The sequence below is a fragment of the Amblyraja radiata genome, chromosome 36 (assembly GCF_010909765.2).
Source record: "Amblyraja radiata isolate CabotCenter1 chromosome 36, sAmbRad1.1.pri, whole genome shotgun sequence".
Classification (NCBI taxonomy): domain Eukaryota; kingdom Metazoa; phylum Chordata; class Chondrichthyes; order Rajiformes; family Rajidae; genus Amblyraja; species Amblyraja radiata.
Window position 1 is genome coordinate 14,417,620 of NC_045991.1, and position 8,213 is coordinate 14,425,832.

General features: G+C 42.7%; 1 long non-coding RNA gene across 1 annotated transcript; it reads left to right on the top strand.

The window, feature by feature from the left end:
- The first annotated feature begins 1,328 nt into the window (after window positions 1-1,328).
- LOC116966202 lies at window positions 1,329-4,236 on the top strand. Its single transcript, XR_004409931.1, has 3 exons — window positions 1,329-1,384; window positions 1,475-1,570; window positions 4,177-4,236. It is a non-coding gene; the product is annotated as an uncharacterized LOC116966202 (long non-coding RNA).
- Window positions 4,237-8,213: the final 3,977 nt, after the last annotated feature.

The window sequence follows — 8,213 nt, forward strand, 5'->3', positions numbered from 1 at the left end:
CGAAATGAAGGTAAAGAGAAGCGAGAACTGAAGGGACTACAGCAGCTAAAGTGCTTGGTAAACATTGGCCGTGCAGATATCGGAATTGAAAATATTGTGAATTATCGCGTTTGCTCACTGCATTTCATCAACAGTAAGGCATTATTTGTCTTTTTTCTTGATTCCTTTGGTATCTAAAAAATCTCAGAAGTGATCAATCTGGCTGTAAATTTTTCTTCCGATGCGTTTTCATTTTGTATGTAAAACCCCACTTGAGAACCATGGACGATTTAAAAAAATTACAGCCAGATTTATCACTTCTGAAACTTTTTAGATGCCAAAGGAATCAAGAAAAAACACCTTAGTTGATGAAATGCAGTGAGCAAACGGCCAATGTTCGCCAAGCACTCTGGCTGTTGTTGTCCCTTCAGCTCTCGCTTCTATCTACCGTCATTTCTCCTCACTTTTGGAATTGTGAAGTTGGCTAAATGTCTCTCACGCTTATCCCGATTTCCATAATTATTTACAGGCAAAAATTGACAATTTCAGCGGTGGGGTTTTAACGAGCCCGCTACGCTGGAAACAATGGTAAGTGCCTACGTGCAGTTCATCGCGTGTAATCCAGTTGGAGTAGCGTAGCAACAGTACGGATCATGGGTCGTGACCCGACTGCCGTGAAACCTCCCTATATAAATAAATGTGACTTGACTTGACTTGATTGAACCTGTGGCCCCCTAAATCCCAATTTTTTTCTGTGCCCCCCTGAAATTTGCCATGGTATGGCCCCAGGTTGGGAATCACTGTCCTAGAGAATCTTTGGTTGGAAGTGGCCAGGACACCTTCACACTGAACACTTGCAGCCGAATAACATGCATTGCCCGGGACGGCAGCGAGCGCAGTGGACACACGCGGTAATGCGGTGGCAACTCGCTGTAATGCAGGGATTCAGCAACTACACGTCAGTGAAAACATATTGAACCAGGGAGATAATAACATGGCTGCGAAACGCCCGGCCGGGAGTTGGACCGAGGAGGTAGTTTGTCCCATCTGCCTGGATTTCTTCACCGATCCGGTGGCGCTGGACTGCGGGCACAACTTCTGCCGCTCCTGTATCACACAGAGTTGGGACAGGGAGGGGAGAAACTCCTGTCCGGAATGCAGAGAGGATTCTGCAAACCGCACCCTCAGGGTGAATCGGGCCTTGGTTAGACTGTCTGAGAAAGCTCGAACACTGAGCCTGAATCTCAAAGCGAAGAAAAGCAAACTTCAGTGCGAGAAACATCAGGAAGAACTGAAGCTGTTTTGTAAAACTGACAAGAAACTGATCTGTTTGATTTGTGCAACTGCGCGGGAACACAAGTCTCACAGCTTAACGCTGATAGAAGAAGCAATTGAATTCTACAAGGTAAAACCAAATCACTTTTGATCACATCATTGTCTAATCTTTTCTTCCTTGCCTGACATTTTTATTCTCTGATCTGAAACCCAACCCCAGGAACAGGTGAAATCTTCTTTCGAATCTCTCACAGAAATGGAATCAGAGATCCAGAAAATGGAGCAGGAACAGAAAAAGAGCATTTCTGGAGTTCAGGTGAGGCTTTGTGCTATCGATTTAATGTTCTTGTGTGGATTTGATGCAGTGATGTGTGCAATAATTTGGGAGAGAGGGATGGGAGGAGTGGGAGAGGGGTGAGGAGAGGGAGATGGAGAGGGGGAGGAGAGAGTGGTGGGGGAGGGGAGTGGAGAGGGGAGAGGGGTGTGGGGAAGGGAGGAGGGGGAGGAGAGAGTGGTGGGGGAGGGGAGGAGAGAGGGGAGAGGGAGAGAGGTGTGGGGAAGGGGAGAGATGGGGTACCACCATGAGGTACCATCTCCAGTTTAAATTCCATTTGGAATATTTTGGAGGACCAAGAAACCAAGAATCAAGAACCTTTATAGAACTCAGTAGTTGAGAGCCAGAACTCTTGGTAGAGGTTGAGCAGCCAAGGACTTTACTCCCTGGACCACAGCAGTCTGTGGCAGGTGTATAATATCATGAAATGAAATGATATGTTGGAAGGTCAATCGCGTACCCTTAGTATGGGGATCGAGAATGTGGAGCATTCTGGTTTTAGCTGAGAGGGAAAAGATTTAAAATGAATGTGAATGACAACTGTGGAAGTACTAGGGTACATGGAACGAGCTGCCAGATGAGGTAGCATACACGGGTACCGTAACAACATTTAAAAGATATTCAAACAAATTTGTGGAGAGCACCGTTTTAGAACTGTCTTGGCCAAATGCGGACAAGTGGAACTAGTGCAGATGGGGCGTGTTGGTCGGTATCCAACACTTTTTCATCATTGAGCTGACGGTCCCATGGGAGGAGGCTGTGGATGAGGCTTATGAAAGGAAAAAGCTTTGATATTCAAACCTTGCAGCAGAGGAGAGAGGTTGGAGTGTAAGGGTGTGTCCAGTGGCGGTGGGGTGCAGGGGCGTTGTAGCCAGTTCCACCGCAAGGCTCCTGAGGGAAGTAGGAGTCAGAGGGCAGGCACAAAGGAGGGCAAGAAAAGAACATGCCAATGCTGCCGAACGGAGCAGTCACTGGCTGTGGCTGAAGAGGATAGATGCTGTCTGGGTTGCCACGTGACCATCTAGAGACCAGCAATAAGACACACACCCAGGTCTGATCACGCTGCGGTGGGCCTGCCTCGACTGAGGATGTCTTGTGATAAAAGGCCGAAACACCCAGTGACGTTGAGGTACACAACTGAAGATGTGTCTGATTGTTACCAAATTCACTTGGTGGTCATACCCATGAATGTCAATTGTAGTGAAAATCTTAGGGATTGTAACACCCAGTCCTACTAATCAATCTTGCTGTGTGACTCTATGAAGTCTGTCATTCTAAGTGGTGCTGGTGTCTGCTACTTCTGATGACCTGGTTCTGTCCACTGAGGGTTAATGGACACATGAAATGGAATAGGCTGCAGGGAATTATACTGGGGAAATGGGAATTATTTGATTGTGCGTTACTTTCACATAATATTTCATAATTATCAAGACGAGTACTTAAATTGCCAAGGTAATGAAAGCTATGGATTAAATACATGTAAATGGGATTAGTGTAGATACGTACAGAGCCCAGCATGGACATGTTGGGCCGAATGGCATATTTCTGCACTCCAGAACTCGACATTGATTAGCTGATTGTCACATTCCATGTCATGAGGAAACACGGCAGAGTGACACATTATATATATTTTTAAAATTTAATTTTATTATTTATTTTGAACAGAATAAAAGAATAAAAAGCAAATGTGAAACAGCATACAAAAAACAAAACAAGAATATTTATAAAGTGCCATAAACAATATCTATAAATAAATGAAATCATATGTGTCCGAAAAGCAGCAGGAAGAAGCCAAAGCTTATTAATTCCCACCCCTTATTCAACTGCTTGTAATTATCTTATACAAATTTAGCTGCTATATGTACACCATATGTACACCATCCACTATATGTACACCAAATTAGTTACATTTGAACACTAATCAAATATTTACAAAGCCATACAAAAAAGAGAAATAAAATAAAAAACCCGCATATACTATACAGTATCTTAGTCATATATACAACCCATCACTCTATAATCACCCTTCCCAATACAATCAGTATAACAAATATCCCACTCACCTATCCTCATTCCAATACCCCTTTAAACAAGTGTTTTTGTACATCTTTTTAAACTGATTGCTATGCACATACTTTTAAGAGTTGTTCTGTTTAAGAGTTTTTTTTAATTATGTTCCCCTCTCAAATTATACCCACCCTGTCTTTCCATAAACAGTTTTTGTATATTTCTTGGAAGTAAATTATTTCTTGCTTTGTACATGATTTGCGCAGTCTTAAATTTAACCAGATCAGTGAACTTCAGTGTATGTGACTTTAAGAATAATAAATTGGTATGTTCAAGATATCCAACGTTATTGATAATTCTTATTGCTGTTTTTTGTAATGTGCATAACGGCTGTAGGTTGGTTTTGTAGGTGTTAACCCATATCTCCACACAGTAACTCAGATATGGCAATATGAGTGTATTATACAGAGTATGTAATAATTTGTGGTCCAGAATGTGTCTTGATTTTCCCAATTTTGCTATAGACTTTGCCAGTTTTGCTTTGACGTGGTTTATATTGATTTGCATCTTTCATCTGACAGGAAGAGTCACACAACCTTCAGTCACTGATCACATCCCAGTTTGCTGAACTGCACCAGATTCTCACTGAGAAAGAGCAGCGCTTACTCGGAGATGTCCGGGAAGAAGAGGAGAAGATTGTAAAAACAATGGAGAAAAATCTTCAAGAGATTCAAGAGAATTTAAATTCCATTCAGGAGGAACTCTCAAAATTACAGGGACAGATAGACCACAAGGACGGTGTGATATTTCTGAAGGTGAGGGGTTACACTACAGTTGGCAAAGTGAAAGTGCACAGTAACAAAATGGTGGGTTAAATTTCTGAAATAAATGCTGCATTTACCAGTAATTCAGTACTAGGTCAATGTTCCATCTGTCGAACTACTCACCACATCCGACAATAATGCCACAAATTCCAGGAAACTCCATGTATTTATCCTACTTCAACTTAAATTTATCTGCAATATTGTCTTCAGGCCACCCTGTGAGTTCCACATTCTTTTTACTGTTATTCTTGTAGAATTTATTAAAGGCCATCATACATTTCAGGTTTTATTTTTCTTCTCCCCATAAGTAGTGACAATATTTCCAACCCCCACACATTTAAATCTGCCGCTGATCTTAAAATGTTCCATCACATTATCTCTGACATGTTACAATAAAAGACAAATGGTGCAGGAGTAGGCCCTTCGAGCCATTCAATATGATCATGTCTGATCATCCACAATCAGTACCCCATTCCTGCCTTCTCCACATATCCCCTGACTCCGCTATCATTAAGAGCTCTATCAAACTCTCTCTTGAAAGCATCCAGAGAATTGGCCTCCACTGCCTTCTGAGGTAGATCATTCCACAGATTCACAACTCGGGGTGAAATGTTTTTCCTCATCTCTAAATGGCCTATGCCTTATTCTTGAACTGTGCCCCCTGGTTCTGGATTCCCTGAACATCAGGAACATGTTTCCTGCCTCTGGCGTGTCAAATTCCTTAATAATCCTATATGTTTCAATAAGATCCCCTTCCATCCTAAATTCCAGACTATACAAGCCCAGCTGCTCCATTCTATCAATATATGACAGTCCCGCCATCCCGGGAATTAACCTTGTGAACCTAAGCTGCACTCCCTCAATAGCAAGAATGCCCTTCCTCAAATTTGGAGACCAAAACTGCACACAACACTCCAGGTTTGGTCTCACTTCAGTCTAGTACAACTGCAGAAGGACCTCTTTGCTCCTGTACTCAATTCCTCTAGTTTTGAAGCCCAACATGCCATTAGCTTACTTCACTGCATGCTGGACCTGTGTGCTTACTTTCAGTGACTGATGAACAAGGACCCCCAGATCTCTTTGTACTTCCCCTTTCCCCAATGACACCATTCAGACAATCTGCCTTCCTGTTCTTGTCACCAAGGTGGATAACCTCACATTTATCCACATTAAACTGCATCTGCCATGCATCTGCCCACTCTCCCAACCTGTCCCAAGTCCCTCTGCATCCTCATGGCATCCTCCTCACAGTTCACACTGTCACCCATCTTTGCGTCATCTGCAAATTTGCTCATGTTACTTTGAATCCCTTCATCTTAATCATTAATGTATATTGTAAATAGCGGCAGTCCCAGCACCGAGCTTTGCGGTGTGCCACTAATCACTGTCTACCATTCTGAAAGGGACCCGTTAATCCCTCCTCTTTGTTTCCTATCTGCCAACCAATTTTCTATCCATGTCAGTACCCTACCCCCAATATCATGTGCTGTAATTTTGCCCACTAATCTCCTATGTGGGATCTTATCAAATGCTTTATGAAAGTTCAGGTACACTACATCCACTGGCTTTCCCTTGTCCATTTTCCTAGTTACACCCTCATAAAATTCCAGATTAGTCAAGCATGAATTCCCCTTGGTAAATCCATGCTGAATCAGACCGATCCCGTTACTGCTATCCAAATGTGCCGCTATTTCATCTGTTATAATTGACTCCAGCATCTTCCCCACCACTGATGTCAGGCTAACTGGTCTATAATTCCCTGATTTCTCTATCCCGTCTTTCTTAAAATGTGGGGTAACATTCGCGACCCTCCAATCCACAGAATTTGATCCTGAATGTGTAGAACATTGGGAAATGATTACCAATGCATCCATGATTTCTAGAGCCACTTCCTTAAGTACCCTGGGATGCAGACCATCAGGCCCTAGTGATTTATCAGCCTTCAGTCCCATCAGTCTACCCAACACCATTTCCTGCCCAATGTGAATTTCCTTCAGTTCCTCTGTCACCCTAGGTCCTCTGGCCACTAGTACATCAGGGAGATTGTATGTGTCTTCCTTCAGGTATAAGGTACAGGAGCCTGAAGACTGCAACAACCAGGTTCAGGAATAGCTACTTCCCCACAGCCATCAGGCTATTAAACCTGGCTCGGACAAAACTCTGATTATTAATAACCACTTTCTGTTATTTGCACTTTATCAGTTTATTTATTCATGTGTGTATATATGTACATTATGGTGTATGGACACTTATCTGTTTTGTAGTAAATGCCTACTGTGTTCTGTGTGCTTAAGCAAAGCAAGAATTAGGGACACATGACAATAAACTCACTTGAACTTGAACTTGAAGACAGATCCAAAGTACCTGTTCAACTCATCTGCCATTTCTTTGTTCCCTATAATAAATTCACCTGTTACAGTCTGTGTTCTTGGCTAGCTTACCTTTGTACCTTATCTTCCCCCCCCCCTCCCCCCCCCTGTATTACCTTTTTAGTTATCTTTTGTTGCCCTTTAAAAGTTTCCCAATCCTCACTCAGGCTTCCCGCTCATCTTTGTTACGTTATACTTCTCTTTTATTTTTATACTGTCCTGGTCTTCCCTTGTCAGCCATGGTCGCCCCTTACTCCCCTTGGAATCTTTCTTCCTCTTTGGAATGAACTGATCCTGCACCTTCTGTATTATTCCCAGAAATACCTGCCATTGTTGTTCCACTTTCATCCCTGCTGGGGTATCTTGCCAGTCAACTTTGGCCAGCTCCTCCCTCATGGCTCCATGGTCCCCTTTGTTCAACTGTAATACTGACACTTCCGATATTCCCTTCTCATTCTCAAATTGTAGATTAAAATTTATCATATTATGGTCATTATCTCCTAATGGCTCCTTTACCTCGAGTTCCCTTATCAAATCCAGTTCATTACACAATACTAAATCCAGAATTGCCTTCTCCCTAGCAGGCTCCCGTACAAGATGCTTTAGGAATCCATGACGGAGGTACTCCACAAACTCCCTTTCTTGGAGTCCAGCACCAACCTGATTTTCCCAATCTACCTGCATGTTGGGCAAGAGTGACCATAATATGGTTGAGTTCTTCATTAGGATGGAGAGTGACATTGTTAATTCAGAAACAAGGGTCCTGAACTTAAAAGAAAGGTGACTTTGAGGGTATGAGACGTGAATTGGCCAAGATAGACTGGCCAATGATTCTTAAAGGGTTGACGGTGGATATGCAATGGAAGGCATTTAAAAACTGCATGGATGAACTACAACAAGTGTTCATCCCAGTTTGGCAAAAGAATAAATCCGGGAAGGTAGTGCATCTGTGGATAACAAGGGAAACGGGGATAGTATCAAAACAAAAGAGGAAGCCTACAAATTAGACAGAACAAGCAGCCTACCAGAGGACCGGGAGAAATTCAGAGACCAGCAGAGGAGGACAAAAGACAAATTAGGAAAGGGAAAATAGATTATGAAAGAAAACTGGCAGGGTACATAAAAACTGACTGCAAACGTTTTTATAGATATGTCAAGAGGAAAAGATTAGTTAAAAACAAATGTAGGTCCCTTGCAGTCAGAAACAGGCGAATTGATCATGGGGAACAAGGACATGGCAGACCAATTGAATAATTACTTTGGTTCTGTCTTCACTAAGGAAGACATAAATAATCTGCCGGAAATAGCAAGGGACCGGGGGTTAAATGAGATGGAGGAACTGAGTGAAATCCAGGTTAGCCGGGAAGTGGTGTTAGGTAAATTGAATGGATTAAAGGCCGATAAATCCCCAGGGCCGGATAAGTT